General features: G+C 51.0%; 1 long non-coding RNA gene across 1 annotated transcript; it reads left to right on the forward strand.

Moving 5' to 3' along the window:
• The first annotated feature begins 1,937 nt into the window (after positions 1–1,937).
• LOC142818832 (uncharacterized) lies at positions 1,938–6,849 on the forward strand. Its single transcript, XR_012896481.1, has 3 exons — positions 1,938–2,021; positions 2,766–2,816; positions 6,308–6,849. It is a non-coding gene; the product is annotated as an uncharacterized LOC142818832 (long non-coding RNA).
• The last annotated feature ends 12,697 nt before the right edge of the window (positions 6,850–19,546 follow it).

The following is a 19,546-nucleotide window of genomic DNA, read 5'->3' on the forward strand; positions in this document are numbered from 1 at the left end:
CTGGTGGAGTAAACAGCATCAGCCACTGAAGGGCAGCATGTGAGCTACAAGCTGAGATTGGTTGATTGTTCCTTCCTACCCCCATCTCCCAAAGATTGCTGGATCATTTGCAGAGGAAGCAAAAGGCTCAAGTTGTCTCTTGTTAAAATGTCTGAAAGTCTTTCTTTGATCTTCTTAACCTCAGCCACACTGCGCTGGGAGATATTTACATAAACAGGCTTATCCGCCTGCAGCATCTCTTTGTCCCCTGTGGGATTCATTGGTGACAGTAGCGCGTCACAGCTGGGTAGCTGCGTTATGCACCCCCAGCACCGCTCTCTCTCCTCTCCTCTGTGGGAGGTTTCCAAAGGCAGGTCGTGAAATACTCAGTGACTACGTCTACACTGGCAGCTTCTTGCACAAGACCGGCTGTTCTTGCGCAAAAACTTGCCAGGTGTCTACACTGCACGCGTGTTCTTGCACAAGTAAATTTACAATCTAGCGTCGGAAAACAGGGCTTCTTCCAGAAGAGTTATTCATCTCCCCACGAGGAATAAGCCCTCTTGTGCAAGAGCTCTTGTGCAAGAGGGCACTGTAGACAGGCAACATGAATTTCTTGTGCAAGAAACTCCTATGGCTAAAATAGCCATCAGAGCTTTCTTGTGCAAGAGAGCGTCCACACTGCCATAGATGCTCTTGTGCAAAAGCACACCTCTTGCACAAAAGCACATGCCAGTGTAGATGCTCTTTTGTGGAAGACTCTTTGCACTAGAATTCTTCCGCAAAACAGTTCTTGTGCAAGAAGCTGCCAGTGTAGACGCAGCCAATAGTGTGAAAGTCAGATGCGAACTTTGATGAGTGGAGGTTGCTTTGCAGGTGTGATGGGGTGGATTTGGCCCAGTGCCCCCTGCTGGAGGCTGGTGGCTTTGCCACACTCCACCCCAGAAAAAAGAGCAGAGGAGAAGTCCTCCAGACATGCTAGAGTGGCTGCTTCCACTGCAGCCAATCAGGGCCCAAGAAGCCAGTATAAAGAAACTCCTGGGCCAGGGCCCTGGCAGTTCCTCTTTGGAGCTCAAGGAGAGCAGACCCAAGGAGCAAGACCTTGGGCAGCTCAGGGTGGATTGTGGACCCAGCTGAAGCCCAGGTGTGCCGAGCTAGGAGGATGGCAGCACCTGGACAGGTTGGTGTGAAGACTTGGTGATAAAGCGCTGAGAGGGCAGAACAGATTCTTGGTGCAGTGGCCCATGGAGCCAGTAACAGTGGACAGTAAGGATTGACTTAGTGCAATATAGGGATGGCTGGGCTGGGACCCAGAGGAGTGGATGGGCCGGGGTCCCCTGCAGCCTCCCAGTAGCTACTCAAGGGGGCAGGAAAGAAGCCTGGTCCTAGGCAACCCAGAGAAAAGGGTGCCTCGGATACCCTCCCTCCACTCCCAGAACAGTCCTCCAAGTGGGAGCTTGTGGAGACATGTCCTCGCCCAGAAGGGGGCGCTCGAGAGAGGGTGAGCCCTTTCCAGCAGGACACATCACTCAGGACTGCAAAGCTAGTTTTGTCCCTTGGTATCTTGGGTTCCCTTATGGCAAATCCGGCCTGACAGCACTTTGAAATGCGTGTCTTTCAATTCCGGTGCTTTGGAATTCGTCATTTAATCCCTGGAGAAACCTTTAAAACTTTACCAGCAACTGAGTCTACTAAGTGGTGTGTATAGCAGTGCAAGATCTCATCTCAGGATTTAAAATTTGTTTTCTTCTATCATAGAATCAGTGACACATTCAGAGCTGGAAAACATGCTGCCTGGGGATTAATTATTGTTTCGTTTTTTTTTTAAGGGTGTCATTTTGTTTTCCTCGAGTAAAAACAGAAGGCAGCTAAGTGTTCGTGATGCTTCCAGAGATGTCAAACTCATCAATCAGCTCCGTTCATTGAGTCATCCAAGTGGGCCCGTGGCTCTTGGGAGTCAAAGACCCTTCCAATTAGGGATATCTTGTCACGGGAGCGGTTCCTCTCTTGGAAAAGCGAGACACGGAGGCGGCAGTTCTGAAGTAGGGACCGTGACAAGTTCAGCTCCATAGAGCACGGCTCACTTTCACTTCTTTCCCCTGACAAATGGGTGTTTCCTAGCAGCACCAAAACCTTCTCTCCCTTTGGTGTTCCCTCCTTCAGTGATTCCTCACAGCTCAAGGCTGGGGGCTCCGGTTTCAAGCCTTCCTACACATCACGGGGCTAGACGGGGACCAGATCCACACGGCCGAATGAGAGACCATACGTTGTCTTGCAGAAAGGTTTTTATTAAAACAACTGGCCGTGTAAAGGTCAAAGCAATGGGAACCTCTGGAAATAGTTTCAGGACTGTATAGTGCTCATTCCCCACCAAATCTATCGGGGTATGCCATGTCGTTTCACCTCTGTCCTGGAGGCAGGCATTTGCCCCATTGGGTTGCTCACAATGGTGTCTCTGATTTTTCCCATCCATGTGCAGAATAAATTTTGTTACGTGCGCCAAGGTATGGACAATGTGCACCACCCATTGAAACACATGCTGCCAGCTGAGGGAGCTCTGTTGATCAGCTGGGAAGTATTTGAATTTCATCCAGGAGGGTGCCCAAGCGCTCAGCTTACAGGGAACCCGGATGGCCTCTGGGTTGCTTATGGGGCAGTCTATATGCTTTTCCAAGGTGGAGCGTTCTATGTGTGCATGGGGGGAGGTGGGGCAGGGCACAGCTGTGCTTGGTCTGATTAAACCTGCAGCAGCAACTAAACCTCTTTCCATGTGTGATCTCTCCCAGGTCTGCCTGGCTGCAGGAAGCACAAAGGATCCAGCTGTGTTTCACCGGGAGGTGGGTGACAAAAGGGGACAGTCCTGGGCCTTGGGCAGCAAGGTTTGTTTTCTGAGAAGGACCTGGGCTGTTTTGCCAGATAGTGGGGAGAAAGAAACCAGAGACCCCCTGCTGCCCCACTCAATCCTTTGAGATTAAAAACTGGGGCAAAGGACAGAGACGGAATCGCCCTCGTTTCTCCCTTCTTGGGCCTGAGGAGAAGAGCTGGCCAGGTGCGAGCTGGGCACATGTGGCTGGCCAGAAGCAGGAGAGAAAAGCTCTGCAATTGGGCTGGGGTGAACTGGGGGGGGGAGGTACGGTGAGTAGGATCAGCCCCGGCTGCCTCTCCCCTGGGGCTGAGCGCTTTGGCGGGTGCTGGAGGATGGCCTGTTGGGAGGGACTGACATGAATGGGTAAGAGCAACGCTCTGCCACTGAGACGCAGACGTGTGCTCCTTGGAATGGGCAGAGTCTCCTACACTTGCACCCTAACCTAGGGTTGTGCCTTCTGCCGGAGCTGCTCTGAGGGGCCCAGCAGCCCGGGGACAGAGGGGGCTTCCCTCCTCATTTTATTGTGGGGAAACTGAGTCACGGAGCAGTTAAGCAACCCATCGAAGGTCAGATTCCAAACTAGTGGTAATGTTGTGACCCCCCCCCCCCCAACACACCTAGATGAATGTGGGAATTTAGCCCCCCCTAGTGGCTGGTCAACCAAGAAGACTCACAACTCTCATTGCGTCATTTTGCGTATGGATTTAGTATAAGAGTTTCGAGAGAGACAGTTTAGGTGCCCTCATCTTGGGGGGGTCCAACTTGAGGCACGGTCAAAGGCCACGTTTTCAGTGATGGTTGGAAAAAACCAGCACCTGAAGCATCGAACCCTTTCAGGTGATTCAAGTTGGGCAGCTAAACCAGCTGCACTTGAGATGACATTGCATTTGCCAGTCTAGGGCTCAGATTAACTTAGTCTTTAGCTTGGGCCTTAGCGGTTCATGAGTGTCTTGCAGAATGTCTTGGCTTGAATCCCCTCTACTGGCAGAAGTGGGGCAGGTTCTACAGAGGTTAGAATTCACACCTTCCCACGCGTACAGCACTTCTGTGAGTTCCTGTGCTTTCATTTGCCGGGCCAGGAGGTGCAGCGGCCATATTTTTATTTACTTTCAAATTTTTAAAAAATTCCACCTCTAGGCACCATCCAAGGCTCTAAGGGTACGTCTAGACTACATGCCTCTGACGACAGAGGCATGTAGATTAGGCTACCCGGCATAGGAAAATGAAGCGGCGATTTAAATAGTCGCCGCTTCATTTAAATTTAAATGCCTCCTGGGATGAGGTTTACCTGGGAGGTCGACAAATGCCTTTGATGTCGACCGTGGAGCATCCAGACTACCACACTGAGCCGACAAACAGTTGATTGGCTCAGCACGGCAGCCATTTAAATTTAAATGAAGAGGTGATTATTTAAATTGCCGCTTCATTTTCCTATGCTGGGTAACCTAATCTACCTGCCTCTGTCACCAGAGGCATGTAGTCTAGACGTACCCCAAGTGCCCAACCCATACAGTCAACCTGTGGAACTCCTTGCTAGAGGACGTTGTGAAGGCCAAGACTTTAATGGGATTCCAAAAAGAGCTAGATAAATTCATGGAGGTTAGATCCATTAATGGCTACTAGTCAAGATGGGTAGGAATGGTATCCCTGACCTCTGTTTGTCAGAGGCTGGGAATGGAGGACAGGAGAGGGATCACTTGATGATTCCCTGTTCGGTTCACTCCCTCTGGGGCACCTGGCATTGGCCACTGTTAGAAGACAGGACACTGGGCTAGATGGACCTTCAATCTGACCCAGTGTGGCCGTTCTTAGGAAAGCCTAACCCTCAGCACACTCAGGGACTGCTCATTCATCTCTCCACCTCTGCCCACCACCTGCTCAGCACCCTTAGCAATAAGTTTCAGAGATGTAGCCATCTTATTGTTGTTTTTGCCGAAACAAGGAGTCGGGTGGCACCTTAAAACTGAACAATTTTATGAGGGCGAAAGCTTTCCTCAGATGCTTACAATGAAAGAAAGTTGCCATTCTTAGGCACACACGCACGCATACACACAAACCCTTCAGGAACAAACTGCAGCATGAAACTGGGGAGCTGGAATTCAATGCAAATTTGACACCGTCAGAATGGGTCTGGCAAGAAACATTGAATGGCTCGCTCATTACAATAAGTAATTTCCCCTTTGGGTACTCTCACCTGTTGGAGGTGAGCCACATCCACCCTGATTTAATTAACACTGATGTTACACTCCCATCTCTGTATCCCTGCCTCTCTTTCACCGTAAGCATCTGAGGAAGTGAGCTGTAGCTCACCAAAGCTTAATCCAGTTGTTAGTCTTTAAGATGCCAGCTAACTCCTGCTGTCCTAGCAATGAGGGGAGGAGGATGGATCTGGCAGTGTGCCTGTATAACACCGACAGGTAGAATTGAACCTGCGACCGCTGGAGCTTAGAGCATGCACCTCTACCTACAACTTAAGCCTGAAATAATCCAGCTGGCACTCAGCTAAGGCCATAGAGCAAAATCACTCTCTCTGCAAGTGGTCTCAGTGCCACTGCATGGGGTGGTACCACACTCGCAGCAGGTGTGTGGGTTGCACCTGGGCAGATTGCACACCTGGGCAAAGGTGCGGGGGGAGGGGAGGGAGTGCCTGGCTCAGTGCTCCATCTCTGAGAACACCTGGGTTTATACTGAGGGGCTATGTCTAGACTGGCACGATTTTCCGGAAATGCTTTTAACGGAAACGTTTTCCGTTAAAAGCATTTTTGGAAAAGAGCGTCTAGATTGGCACAGACGCTTTTCCACAAAAGCACTTTTTGCAGAAAAGCGTCCGTGGCCAATCTAGATGCACTTTTGTGCAAAAAAGCCCCGATCGCCATTTTCGTGATCGGGGCTTTTTTGCGCAAAACAAGTCTGAGCTGTCTACACTGGCCCTTTCGCGCAAAAGCTTTGTGCAAAAGGGACTTTTGCCCAAATGGGAGCAGCATAGTATTTCCGCAAGAAGCACTGATTTCTTACAGCAGGAAGTCAGTGCTTTTGTGGAAATTCAAGCGGCCAGTGCAGACAGCTGGCAAGTTTTTCCAGAAACGTGGCTGATTTTCCAGAAGAACTGGCCAGTCTAGGCACAGCCAGGGAGTCTGTGCTGGTCTCGCTGGGGGGTAGGTCGCAGGCAAAAGGGGTCTCTTAGGTCGCCAGGCCTGATAGGGCTTTTGGGGGTAAAACCAGCCCCTTGACGTTCCCCTGTAACACTTCAGCTGTTCCCCTGAGAAGCTGCGTGGGGCTGCTTTGCTGCTCAGAGCCCCGTTCCGAGTGGGGCAGGCTGACCGCACACGACCCGCGTGGATGTCTCTTACCCCGGGATGGATCCGGCCGCCGCGCAACCGTTGTGCTGCCTCCCCAGCTCTGGAGAAAGTGTCTCATGGGCTGACGAACCTGAGATTGACCTTCATGTTTCACCATTCTCAGGTTAGACAGTCCTCGAAACACCCCTCATTGGAGCAGCGCGCCTGGCCCTGCGGTGGGTCGTCTTCCCCCTGCTGCCGAGAGAGGAGAGACGTTAGCGTTCCATGGCCCCTCCCTCTTCCCGTACCCACGGCAACGACTTCACGCCAGGGATGCCCGCCGCGCCGGAGCGCTTCGCAGGTCGTACGGTCCCCCCCGCCACCCCCACCCCCAGCCACTGTGCTGTTACTAACCTACCGGGGGACTAGTCGTGGAAACAGCAACCAGATGATAGCACGCTCTGATGGCAGCAAATTGTGTAGCTGTGTCCCATGGGGGGCTGCGGCGAGAGCCATGCAACCATACACCTGCTCCGGAAAACGTTCCCCGTTGGAGATATGGCTTTTTCCCCCCCTCCCACCGCATCCTGGAGTCTGCGCGGGGCGATTGTAGTGTAGATCTGAGGCCTTCCCAGCACTCAACGGCCAATAGCTTACTGTCATGGCAGATGCTGGTGGAAATATCACATGGCTGGTTTCATGTATTTTGGGAGGTGGGGGTCAAGTATTCGGAACCCAGGGTCCATATGCAAAACAGCACGTGCACCCGGTTACCCCAAGAGTGCATGCTGCTCGCGTGTCTGCCCATGGCCGCAGCACAGCAGTGGCGGGAGTGGCGTGGGCCCCTGTGGAGGGTTGCAACTGGGCGCGTGTTCATGCACGTGGACTCCACTTTAAAAGGTGGCCCCGTTTTCTGCGAGGGGAGAAGGCGCCCGCTTTGGTCAGTGTCAGCCCAGCTCGCGCGTTCAAAGGAGTTTGGGGTGGAGGAGGAAACCTTCCATGAGCCGTTGCTTTGATACACCTTGCCAGCTACAACCCCTCCACTCCCAGCCTGGCATTTCAACATCTTCCCCTCCCCACCAGCCTGCTGCAATACAGTATCACCCTCCCACTGCCCGGGTAGGCTGTCCAGGGACTGGCCTCCAAGCACGGCTCGCGAGGCTACTCTGCAGGAGGCCTGCTCAGATACGTGGGAGGGTACCCTTGGCGAAGTGAACATACACCTTAGTGGCGCTGGGATTGTCCTGCTGTCTTTGTGCCTGGCCAGTGCCTCGCTCTACCATGCTTAGCCCAGGGGGAATGTGGCCATCACAAAGACCCAGCTCAGGCCAGGGTGACAGGATCCTGCATAGTGACCATATAAGGGCAAATCTGGCTTGGAGGCTGGAGCGGGTTCATTGGGTGGCATTCCTGAGTCAGCTTTTCCATGCGCGTCATTGCTCTGAGAGGCGGAGCCATGACTGAGTCAAGAGCGGGGATGCTTCCTCCTCTGTGGAGGTGGCGATGGCGGGCTCCACGTGGCCCCAGCCTGGGCAGCAAGCGCTCGCCGGAGCCCAAGGGCTGCCCCAATGCCTAGCAGGGTGGCATGCGCCAGTCTGGCAAGCGACCGTGCTTTTGCATGGCTCCCTAATATGTCTGTATGTCGCTGGAAAGTACCCCCTGGGCTGTGCTGTCCATGCAGTATTAGTACCCCGGGCATTAGAGGCTATTACCACAGGCTCCTTTACTTCCTGTCTTAATGGGGGCAGCCCCATGGCTGGGTAGCGGCACAGCAACACGGCCTCCCTCTCCTTCATTCCAGCCCAGCACGGATGCTCTGGATCCCAGGGTCTGCCGGAGAGTCGGCTCAGCCGCTCTCAGGGCTGGCGTGCAAGGCCGAGTACTGGAGAGTGGTACTGGAGTGGCGTGAGCTCCAGCAGGGTGTTTGTATGATCACAACTGCAGGCCGGCCAGCACTCTGCCTGCCCGGACACTGGGGATTTTGCTGAACATGTCTGGCTTGGGCCCTCCCCTCTCTGGATGCAAGTGCACCCATGTCCGTACTGGGCAACCTCCCACAGGGGGGACACGGTAACTGCTGAACGTCGAGTGCTTTTGAAAGTGACTTAGGCCAGAGTAAACCTCTTGACTCTTACTCCAGTTTAAGAGTGATTTACTGCGGCTGAGCCTGTTCCCCACGGACTAAAGCTAATCGGAGGAAAGTGGCTTTTAAGCCCAACTCAGTCTCCCCAGAGAGCTGTTGCGCTCAAATGGGTTTAATTTCTGAGCGGAAGTTAAGCCAGATGCAACGGTTCACTATGGCCAATCCCACGCATGGTGCACCCGCCGGCTCCTCTGGGCCTATTGTGCCGACGAGAAACGTGCACAGCCTATGTGCTTGTGTTTGCATCTGCAAAGCTCGGGTCCAGTTAGGGATGACCCACCCGCCTGTGGAGGCTGGGAAGAGGAAGTCTTTGTGACATCCTGCTAACAGCTCCTGCGGATGGGGCATGTGGTTCTGGAACCTTCCCATTAGACGGGCAACAGTGATTCTTGGTGACCGGTGACTTTTAAAGGTATAGCTACGTATATAAGGCGTGCCAATATACCTGTCTTAATGCCATAAACATGCCTTACAGATTTCCAGGGCAAGGTACCGGATTAGAAGTGAGAAACCCGGTGAAGTTTAGGCTAGCAAGCCAGCCCAGGTCGTTCGGGTACATTGGTGTGGCTCGTACATGGCACTCCAAGGCAGGCCACAGAGAGAACAAGCCAGACTTTCCCACCATGTCACAGGAGATGGAGGAATGTGGTTTTTAAAATCCAAAAGGAGGCCAGCAAGGGCTCTGTCCCATTGCCAGATTGACTTGCTGGGCCAGATCTTTCTCGCTACGGCAGGCAGGGCTGGAGGGTAATATGGCGCTATTTGAAGGCAATGGGAGGTTTGCCAACACCATCCGTGGGTGTACGACAGAGCCCCGGTCCCACTGTGGTGGTGGCGTGTGCCTGACTCTTTGAAACTCTGGCCCACGATGTCTCCAGTGTGGTTTTTACTATATATTCACGCCGTGCTTTGTCATGTGGTACGGCTCACATCACAGCGGGAGGATTCCGGCTTACCCTGTTCTCCTGTGCGTGTGTGAGTGACATAGATAGCTATGGCTTGCACTCACGGCTATCTGGCCTAGATATAAGTAGACGCTTCCTTCTATTTCTGGGCCTATCTCTGAATCCACATCGTGAAACCAGGATGCTTATTTCTGCAGATGCAATGTGACGGACAGGGCTGGAGAGCAGCCGTTTACGCGACTGAGTTTTCCCGCCAGCTAGCGTGCACGGGCCCACCAAAGTCAAACAGGACTGTTTACACTCTCATGCTTAAAGTGAAGCAAGGTCTTTGGTAGATCACAGCTGGAGAGCCTCCTCTGCCCCCCCTCCCACACACATACACATACACTTTGCAGGGCTGAGCCAGTAATTGCAGCCTTTGGTTTGTTGCTCAAGCGTGTGCAGCATTGAGCATGGATAAAGGAGCAGAATTTGGGGGGTTCCTTATCACATATTTACCAGCATAGCAGTGGTCAAAAGCACCACAGTATCCCTTCTGTAACTCATAGGCTTTGGGGGTGCTTCTGCTGTGGGTTTCCTTCCAAAAGGGTTCCCTGGATTTCAGAATTCAACCGCACAAAAGCTCCTGTTTATTTAGGAAGAGAGTCACTCATCCCTTCCCCGACGTGCTTTCAAAAAGGCTCTTTTAATTTCTTACTTATGTAGAGCCCTGAGTTATACCCAGACTGGTACATAGATATGCTCACGTTGCTTAGGGTTTTTTTATAGTCTAATTGAAGGGAGCTTTTTCAGAATTGGGGGTCATACTTAGTTAAGCAGCATACTTAAGTTAAGCGGCATATTTACAAATGCATTATTTGAAACATTTGAGAAGAAACCTTTTTTCTTTTGCTTGGCTGATCATGCTTCATCATGAACCCCCCCCCCCCCCATACGTCCAGTAACTCATTAGAAGAACGCAGCATGGCAGCCTGTCTAGACTCAATTGCTTAATTTGATTGACCCGTAAGCTTCCTAGCTCCTCTTTGGAACCAAATTCTCCTCTCCGCTAACCCCATGTGAATCCCCAACCACAAGTCTGATTTCAGGGGAGTTACTCAGGATTCATACCAACATACATGAAAGCCAAACGTGGCTCTCTGGGGTGAGGAGAACTATGACATTGTCAGATGCTTATCTCGATGGGTGCCCCTACTTTTTATTTCAAATCGGTGATCAGCTGTTTTTTAAGCACCTGCCCCACCATCAACGGAGGGAGCTCCCATGCCCTGGTTTGCGAAGGGAAAACTGGCACATGAGTTCGACTGGGTCCTGTGCCTTTCTCTCCCATAGCTCTGCAGCAGCGCTTTGAGGCGTTCCTGTCGTTCTAAAGCATGGATGAAACACTTGCACATCCCTAACTGCCTTCCCGCTCAGCAATACATATGGTTTGACATTTAAATACATTGTAAGACTTCAAAGGATACCTAGAAATTACCCCTGCAAAAGGGGGTGGGGAGGATAGAAAATGCAGAGCAGCCGTTGCCTTACCTGTGAAATTGTGGCTTCTTCTGCGAGGAGAGTTGATGGTGTCTAGTCTCTCTTCCCTGGCCCCAGACTCAGTCCCCCGCCTCTCACAGTCACTCCTCCACAGCCTCACCCACTCCTGCTTTTATGGCCCCACCTCGGCACTAGGCTGCCTTGAGCCAGCTAGTAGCAAATTGCCACACATTCACCGGGTTTCCTGTTTGTTCACTGCGTACGTCTGTGGTAAAATTTCCATTACACCACTGGACAGATGAGGCGGCAAAAGAACTAGAAGAAGAAGAAGAAAAAAAGGCTTCCAATGAAGAGGCTCTTTAAACGTACTATGAAATAGGGAAATGACTATTTTCAAGCTTTTCAACTCGACTTAAAAGAGGGTTTCCTTAGTGACAAGGTCATAGGTCGAGTCCCCCCGGGGGGACAGGGCAAAACCGGGTTCGCCTCCTGGGTTCATTGCAGCATGGCGTGGCGTCCCTGGGACGCGCGTTAGAATGGAAACTGCCGCCCTTAGAAGAGACTCTGAAAACGGCACGAGGCGGTTCTCTGTACCTCACCACTCAAAGAGCCCGGGTAAAGTTGGCTCGGTTTCAAAAAGCATTTTTCTACTCGCCAGCTCTGCACACACAGTCTGAAAGTCAAGGTTGCTCCGGCATCTGCTCCCCGTTGGGGTTTGGTTCCAATGGATTTGGGAGGGACCAACTCGCTCGCTTGCAAGGGCCCAAGACTCGGCACATGGGACGTAGCTAATTATCCGCCTGACAATGTACGAGCTCGATGAGACCCCCGTGCCTTCTGCCAGGGCTGTCTGGACTCTGCGGGGCAGAGAAGAACCCCAGGGTTGCACGTGCTTAGCTTCGTGACTAAGGGCCGTCGCTCTGACCAGGCCATGCCCCAAGAACAGGCTGTGCGAGGATTTGTACACCACCGCTAACTCAGAAGAGCCTCTGCCGGGTGGAAGAAGCAAATACATTTGGGCAGTGGAAAGGCAGGCCTTTCAAAGCAAAGGCAGACAGGCGGAGGTGAAAAACGGGCCGTAGCAGGAAATGCTGCAAATCGAGAGGGTTCTGTACATATCAGTCATGAGCTCCCATGGCGCACTGTACAACAGCAGGTGTGAAAGCCTGCTACCAAGTTGCCTATCGTTAGCCCCAGAGAAAAGACGAGGACGCCGTGGACCAGAGACGCTCCATGGCGTGCCCGTGGGCGGAGAGATGGCTTGATGTCGCCCTGCACACGTTTGATCACGTTGCTTCCCGGAGCACATTGGCTCCCAGACCATCCCTCTGGTTGCCCCTTGGCTAACGTGTGTTTTCATGCCTGTGCCATGTTCTGGTGGGTGGGATGCATAGCTGTGTGCGGGCAAACATGGGTGGGACGGTTGGGTGGAGGGGAGGTTCCGGCTCCTGTGAAACCTGATGGAAATGCTGCTTTGCAAATTCTCTGTGGTAGATGCTGGAGAAGGACACAGGGTGGCCCAGGAGTAGGGATGTGAGGGACACGTGTTAATGGGCAAGAGAAGTGACCTTGTGAGTCAAGGTAACTGGTGTGCTCTTCCTGAATCTACCCCAGACACCCTGGAGAAGGCACCTCTCCCTGCCTCAACTTCCCTGTCTTTAGAATGGGGATAATACTCACCAGGCAGGGAGAAAGCTGCTGGAGCCTTAACCCTTGTCTGCACTGGTGCCAGGAGCGGCCCTAGACGAGCTGCTGGCAACTTGCGCCCTAGGCGAAAGGCTCAATCGGCGCACAATCAGCGCCCCTGCCTCCAAAGCCCTCAACGGCCGTTTATCTTGGCACCCTAGGTGACCACCTAGATCACCTATATTGACGGGCCACCACTGACTGGTGCTCTTACTACAGGCTGAACCTCTCTAGTCCAGAACTCTCTGGACCGGAAACATCAGCCTGGCTCTCAGGGGTCTGTGCTGTTATTTAGCTCTAATTTATCACTAAATATCCTTTAACAGCCCAGGAAGCAGTGGAAGTGTTGGTCATGCTGCTAGAAAATATTGACCTCCCATGGTCCAGAAAATTCTCTGGTTTGGAACCGGTCAGGCCCTGAGGATTCCGGACTAGAGAGGTCCAAGCTGTACCTCAATTGCATGCACCTTTCAAAGTGGAGTTGGCAGCATCAATGCAACCTGCACACTGAGGGTTTGCAAATATCGCAGAATGGACAGGCCCTGTTTGCTAAAACCCTTTGCAACGGGCTTTGAGACCTTGGATTCCAGGTACAAGGGCTGCAGGCCTCATGCTTTTTCTTTCCGAGCCCCCCCCTTATAAAAATGTCCACAGCCCACCTGCACCACAAGCCCTGCTTTTCTGCCTATAAAAGCCAGAGCCAGTGTGAGGGGGTCGCAAGCAGGGCAATTACCTGGGGTCCCATGTCACACGGGGCCCCCCCAAATCTAAGTTGCCCCAAAATCAGCATCAGCCCCAGGTGGCAGGACTTGGGGATCCCAGTCTTCAGCACCACACGTGGCTTTAGACTTTCTGCCTGGGACCCCGTGTCTAACACACTCTGAAACCTGCTTGTGTCCCCTCCCTCCCCCCCCCCACTGGGGGCCCCGACCCTCTGATTGTGAGTCATTGCACTAGAGAAGTGCACAGTGCTATCCGCGAGGAATGCTCACAGTGCGGGCTGGGGGAGGGGACCTGCTTTGCACACCAGGTGATTTTTGCAACTTGCTGAGAGAGGGTGTGTGTGTGTGTGTGTGTGTATCGGGGTGAGGGGGGCTCCTCACAACAGGGACACAGGTGCACTGCGCCACTCATTTTGTAGGGTACAGTCACACCGTTTCCCACCCCCAACATAAGCTAAAAGCTGGCCCAGAATATTCAGGATTGTGTCAATGTCTAACGTGCCTCCTGCCAGCGCTTTACCTACTTAGCGCATGCCGAAGAGGAGCGCTTCCAAACCGTCCTTTGGCTCGGGGGTGCACAAGACTGTGTAAGCATTCCGGGTGAAGTGCCTTGCAGACGTTAAATTAATAAGAACCCCCCCGCCCCTTAAACCTGTAACCCCCCTGCGAGAGGCCTAGCGCTGTCACCGCCAACGTCCCAGGTCTGCAAACGACAGCATGCCATTTTTCTTTCATGCCAGATTGCTTGCCACTCGCTCCAGGGGTATTTGTGGGGGCCGCAGAAATGAAGCATTAGTTATACTCAAGGCCAGCTTAGAGTGGGCTGTTTGTTTTTGCAAAAGCATCTGTATGTATGTTCTTGTCTATTAGTGACACCGGCACGGCTGGCTTCACGGGGCTGTTTGGTAATCTTAGGTGTTCAGTGTTTCCACCTTCCATTTCATGCTAAATTCCCGGTTTGGAGCAGTAATTACAGAGGTAAGGAGCTGAAGAAAGGGCTGGGAAATAATATATTGGGTGCCTTTTTTCCTTCAAAGACAGAAAAAATATAGTAATTTAGTAGTTAGTAGTCACAGATTTACCCGGAGCTGCCTGGTAGTGCCAACACAGAGCACACCTCCAAATTTCTGTGTTGTCTGTAAGGTGTATTGGGAAGCAATCCTATTGCAGGGTCATCCCGTTCTTTTGGCTCATCTTAGTTCGGTCTCTTTCCACGTTTGCTCAGTTAGGTCAGTTGTGAGGACTGTACTTGCGTTGGTGAGTCTGTCTTGTTTCTTTTTGGGTGTATGAGAAACAATCCCATTCCGGGCACAACCCATTTGCCTGGCACAACCAAACCTTTACGCTGCTTTTTAAGTGATGATCAGAGGAAGCCACATGCGAGATCTGGTGCTCCGAGCTCTTACTGTTTAGGAGGAGTTCTTGAACAGACAGGCAGGCAGGCAGACAAATAGTAGATTTGTAGCTTTCTCCTGCCAGTTTGAACTCACCTGATTTTGCCTCTGGATCCTTCTTTACATTACAGTATATAAAATTCAAAGCACTATTATTTCTATCTCAAAGCCATTACGATCTCCACTCCTACAGCAGACAGATCATGGACACAACATGCCATAAAGACCCATATTGTTTTCACGGGCTAGCATGTACTAAGAGTATGTCTTACACTCCAGTGGGAGGTGTTATTGCAGCTGGGGAAGGCATATCTGATCTAGTTTGACTCTAGCTAGCTCACGGAGCAATAGTAAAGGTGCGGCAGCCTAGGATGTTTGAACCTACCTGAAACCCTGGATAATTATGCAGATGGGCCTATCTAATAACATTAACCAACTTATTTCTCTCTCTGTGTGTGTATGTGTGTGTGTGTGTGTTTCAAGACACTGTATGGACTAAGACTCGGCAGATAGGCCTATCTAATAACGTTAGCCAACTTATTTCTGTGTGTGTGTGTGTGTGTGTGTGTGTTTCAAGACACTGTATGGACTAAGACTCGGCAAAATGGGCCTATTAAAATAATTTTATATTGTGAAGTTTTTTTAAAAAAAATCCTAACTTAGAATTTGGACTGGACAGTCTCTACAGGAAAGAATTAATGGACACAAATCAGCTCTCCAAAAAGGCAACACACAGAAACCTGTTAGAGAACACTTTAACCTGTCCGGGGAACTCATTAATGGATCTCCAAGTCACCGTGTTGTTTCAGGCCAATTCCACAAGCCAAGTACACAGGGAAGGGTTGGAATTTAACTTTGTTTAAAAATGTGATTCTTATTAGAGAGGAATGAATAAGGATATCAGTTGGCTGGCACGTTACCTTCCACATCCTAATGACTTAACCAACCAACCTAACAATGGGTATTTATAGAGGTGCAAATTGTTCTTATTGGCCTCTTGTAACTTTAACAATCCAATTCACTATTTTTTCTCTTCTTCTTCTCTTTTTTTCTCTCCCCCTCCCCTCCTCTTATTTATTCTTGGATCTGGAGGTCTAATACTCCAGTCATCTGAAGAAGTGGGTGGTACCCATGAAAGCTCATGCTACCATCTACATGTTTTGTTAGTCTTTAAGGTGCTGCTAGACTATTCATTGTTTTTTAGAATTTGAAAACTGCTTTTATTTGCCAGCTATCTTTTTATTGTTGTTACTGAAGCAAACAAAACCCAGCACTCGGAAGAGGGTGGAGGGGAGGGGAAAATGTGGTAAAATCTTAATATGCATCAACATGTCATGGGTTAATGAGCTTTACAAACCGCTAAACAATAAAGTCCAGCAAGGAACCTTCTTGAGTGTGAGCTGGCTGTACAATTAGTAAATATATTAAATGGGGCATATACTAATATAGGTAATTGCGTTAACTAAATTCCTGCACTTCCCATAATGTAAATGTCTCTTTGACCCTTCATCCTGTGTGGACCAATAGGGGATTGTTTTAATAGAATAATTCTAACACAGAATTGGAACTATGCAGTTTGATGGTAAAAATGTGTGATCTTCACCGACACAAAGAATTCATTAACATTTAGACACTTTAAAGGGTTTTTTTCCAATCCAGCCCAAGTATTGAGAAGATTGCCTTATATCCTGAAAGATCCCAAAGCAACCGTCTTACAAAGTGACAGCCTGAAACAGTTCTTTGCTGATTGTAGTCCTCTCTGGGGCGACACATGACAACTGTTGGTTCTTTTATTGAATTCTTTTACACTCGCTTTAGTCTTCTAATTGTAAATGTCTTTCAGGTCTCCTGGGATAATAATGCCACAGCAAGAACAAACTTTTGCAACTTTCTTTGGCTTATGTAGACGTCTCCCAGGTGAGCGATCCCGACCCAGGGAATAGTCTAAGTGACAGACCGAATGGATTTATTTCATTTTAGGTATCGGCCAATCATAGTTTCCAGTAGTTCTGTATCTTGGGGCTTGTCTAACCTTGCTGTATATGTAAACATATCACACACAAATCGCTAACCTCCTCCCCCCACCTCCTGCCTAAGACAACATTTTAAAAATACCCCCGCATTTTCCACAACAAATTTATAGCGACGTCTAAAGACCCGTCACTGCTTGGTGACGGTTTTTACTGCAGATCAGTTCGGTGGCTGCTTCAGGCACATTTCACCGTGGATGGTAAGCAGGACAGGGGTGGTCATTTTAATTGGCCAAGCTGGCAACCGGTGAAATGGTGGGCCAGCCGATTCCAGGGTCAGGTCACCTTTGCCATGTCATACTGTGTCAAATCCAGGCATCCAAGGGGCTCAAACTGAAGGATTTGGTCTGGTTCCGCCGAATCACCCCGTTTTGCAGAGAATTGTCTAAGTTCTCAGAGGAATACACGATAGAATCGTCATGTTTTCGGCTGGACGTGCCTCTTTCTCTAGAAAAGGGGTGGGGAACGTCAGCCCCGGGGGCCGGATGCAGCATTGGGGAACCCACACTGGTGCTTCAGTCCCCCCCCCACCCCCCCCCCCCCCGCGAGGCTGGAGCAAACAAAATCTACTAGGCTGGGCCCCTCTAGGCTCTGGTGTGTGAGGAGAATGTGGGGAGGGGGCCTTGCTCCTCAGGCAGGGGCCACATCCGTGAGACTTTAGTTTTGGCCAAAAAAGCTTCTCGCTTGTGTGTGGCCCCCACCCGAAAAAGGCTCCCGCCCCTGCTCTGGAAGGAAACACACAGTCTGCAAAATGAATGGACTGCTCTGAGCTTATTAAAAAAATCCCTGTGCCCCAGCTGAGCCTCTAGCCACGTCCACGTGCAGAGCCTGGCAGATGCCTCTGCATGGCTCCAACCGTACGCGCCCAAAGGAGCACTGCCCATGTATAAGCGGGTCCCGTCTCCGGCTCTGCAGCCCGAGACAGGAGCAGCTGAAAGCCCTGCTCTCCAACGTGCGGGGCTCGAAATGAGTGAGCCGCTTTGTCTTTCAGATGCAACCCGATATTGTTCTCAGATTCAATGAACTGCTCTCGTCTATTTTTAGGTGCGAGGGGCCCAGGTTCTCAGCTCCCTGTGTTGCTGGTCAGGCTACTTGTGGTTTGGTTGGGTCCTAGTGTCAGGCAGGAAGCCAGACAAAAAGTTCCAGGCTAAGTTTGCAGAAGCTACTGAGGAGAGTTTCATACTCAGGACCATTCGGCCCAGAGCAGAAGCATTATCCTGAACCCTGCTGGATGGGTTTTTTATAGTAGATACTGGGAATATATCAAGGATTTTGAAGGTGCCTTGGATTAATTTATTTAATGTGTGGAAGGTAAAAAACGGGTTGGCGGAGAACTAAAAGCAATAGTGTAAGATTTCCTCAGTGCTTAAGAAGAGTAATAGCTGGAGTTTGGCAAATTCTTTTCTCATTACCTGGAACATCCCAGTTTTTTATTGGGATTATTTTTGCAGCCCCTTTATTTAATATAATAAATAGCAGAATGGGAGTGATGTCTTGGCCTGCAGTAATCACAGACCAAGTAGTTGCTGGGCCACTGGAGACTACTGCCTGACAATCATTTTCATTGTCATATTTTATTTACCTGCAGCGTGCGTGTCAGCCACTAGATGTCTCTGTGTGCTTTTTCAGTCCCGAATGGGCGGGGTCCCTGGTAAACAAGGAAAACAAAGCTGGAACAGGAGCCATGTGGAAGCCTATTTGACACTGCACCTGGTTTCTTAAATAATGACTTTTCAGATTTAGGTGGAATGCTGATTCAGCATATCTTGATATCTTTCATCACCAGTTCAGGCAATGCCCACTACTCCAAAAAAGTGCCAGCCCCAGCTTTTCAAATTCCATCCCTCCATCTCAACATGGCAGCTTTCATCCTGCAGCCGTGGGGCAGAGCAGCCTTCCCCTCCCAAATAAGGACAGGTTGCACTGTACAGTCATAGGTGCAAGGGCTTTGTCTTTCGGGTTGGCTGCAGCTTGCCTAGCACACTTTGCGGCACTGTCATTCTAGTTATTTCCGATTCCTTATGCCCAATTGTGCCATAGCCAGTGCTGACCATCGAGGGTTAGGGAAAGACAATGCAGAGCTTTTTCCTTGGCAGAGTGCATCATGCATTAAATGGGAACCCCAGCCTCAACCAGCTGCTGCTTCCATGAGAAGAGGGAGGGGGATATTTACTCCCTTCAGACTATTGGCTTTAAGCGTATTTGCCCAGGGTGCGGTTTTGCATGACTCAAGAAGGGGCAGCAAGAGTTAAACGCAATTATCACCGGCGTTTTCTAGGGGACCAATGGGCTGTGGGCAAATTGACCACCGAGGCGACTAGGTTTCAGGTCAGAAAGGGGCCATTTCTCCCCACGCTCTCAAGGTTGTGGGAGAAATCTTTCTGGGGCTGGCAGGCAAAGGTCAGCGAGAACATTCAAATCTTCAGCGCCTAAAAGAATGGCCCGGCACCCGCCCCAACTGTCTTGCAACATGCTCCCCCGCTGTTAAAATACGTTCATTTGACACAGCGCTTTCTCAAAGGCTATTTAAGGAAGCAACGGGTCCGTGGGGCTCTCTCAGATCGGTATCTCAGCACAGCCGTGTTGCTGTTGGGTGTTGTTTTTTGCTGCTTTAGCCTGACAGTGTCTCAGCCTTTCTGGTCACTGCTCTGTGTGTGTGTGTGTGTGTGTGCGTGTGTATGCACGCGCCTTGCTGTCTGGCCAGCACACACAGAGAGAGGGTTAAAACAGCCTCCCACGCAGTTTTTCCGATGTGGTGGCTTTGCCGCCCAAAGTTTGCTGTAAACAATAGAAAGTTGCTGGCGACACGCTGAAGAAAGGAAGGGTGGGGAGGTGCACAATGAAAAGGCTCTTGGCAGCAATGGGTGGAGGGAGGTCTGGCCACCCTGCCAGCACCGGGCCTGCACATGAACCGAACCGCGTGGCCGGCCCTTTGCCTGGAGACACTGGGCTGGCGTGTGGCCGGCGGGCAACGAGAGGGAAACAGGCCAGCGTGCCCTGAAGGTCTCTGCCTAGCTGAGGGGCCGTAGGGCGGCCATGCTCTGGGCTGCTGGACGGAAGGGGG

The sequence above is a fragment of the Pelodiscus sinensis genome, chromosome 18 (assembly GCF_049634645.1).
Source record: "Pelodiscus sinensis isolate JC-2024 chromosome 18, ASM4963464v1, whole genome shotgun sequence".
NCBI classification, from domain to species: Eukaryota; Metazoa; Chordata; order Testudines; family Trionychidae; genus Pelodiscus; species Pelodiscus sinensis.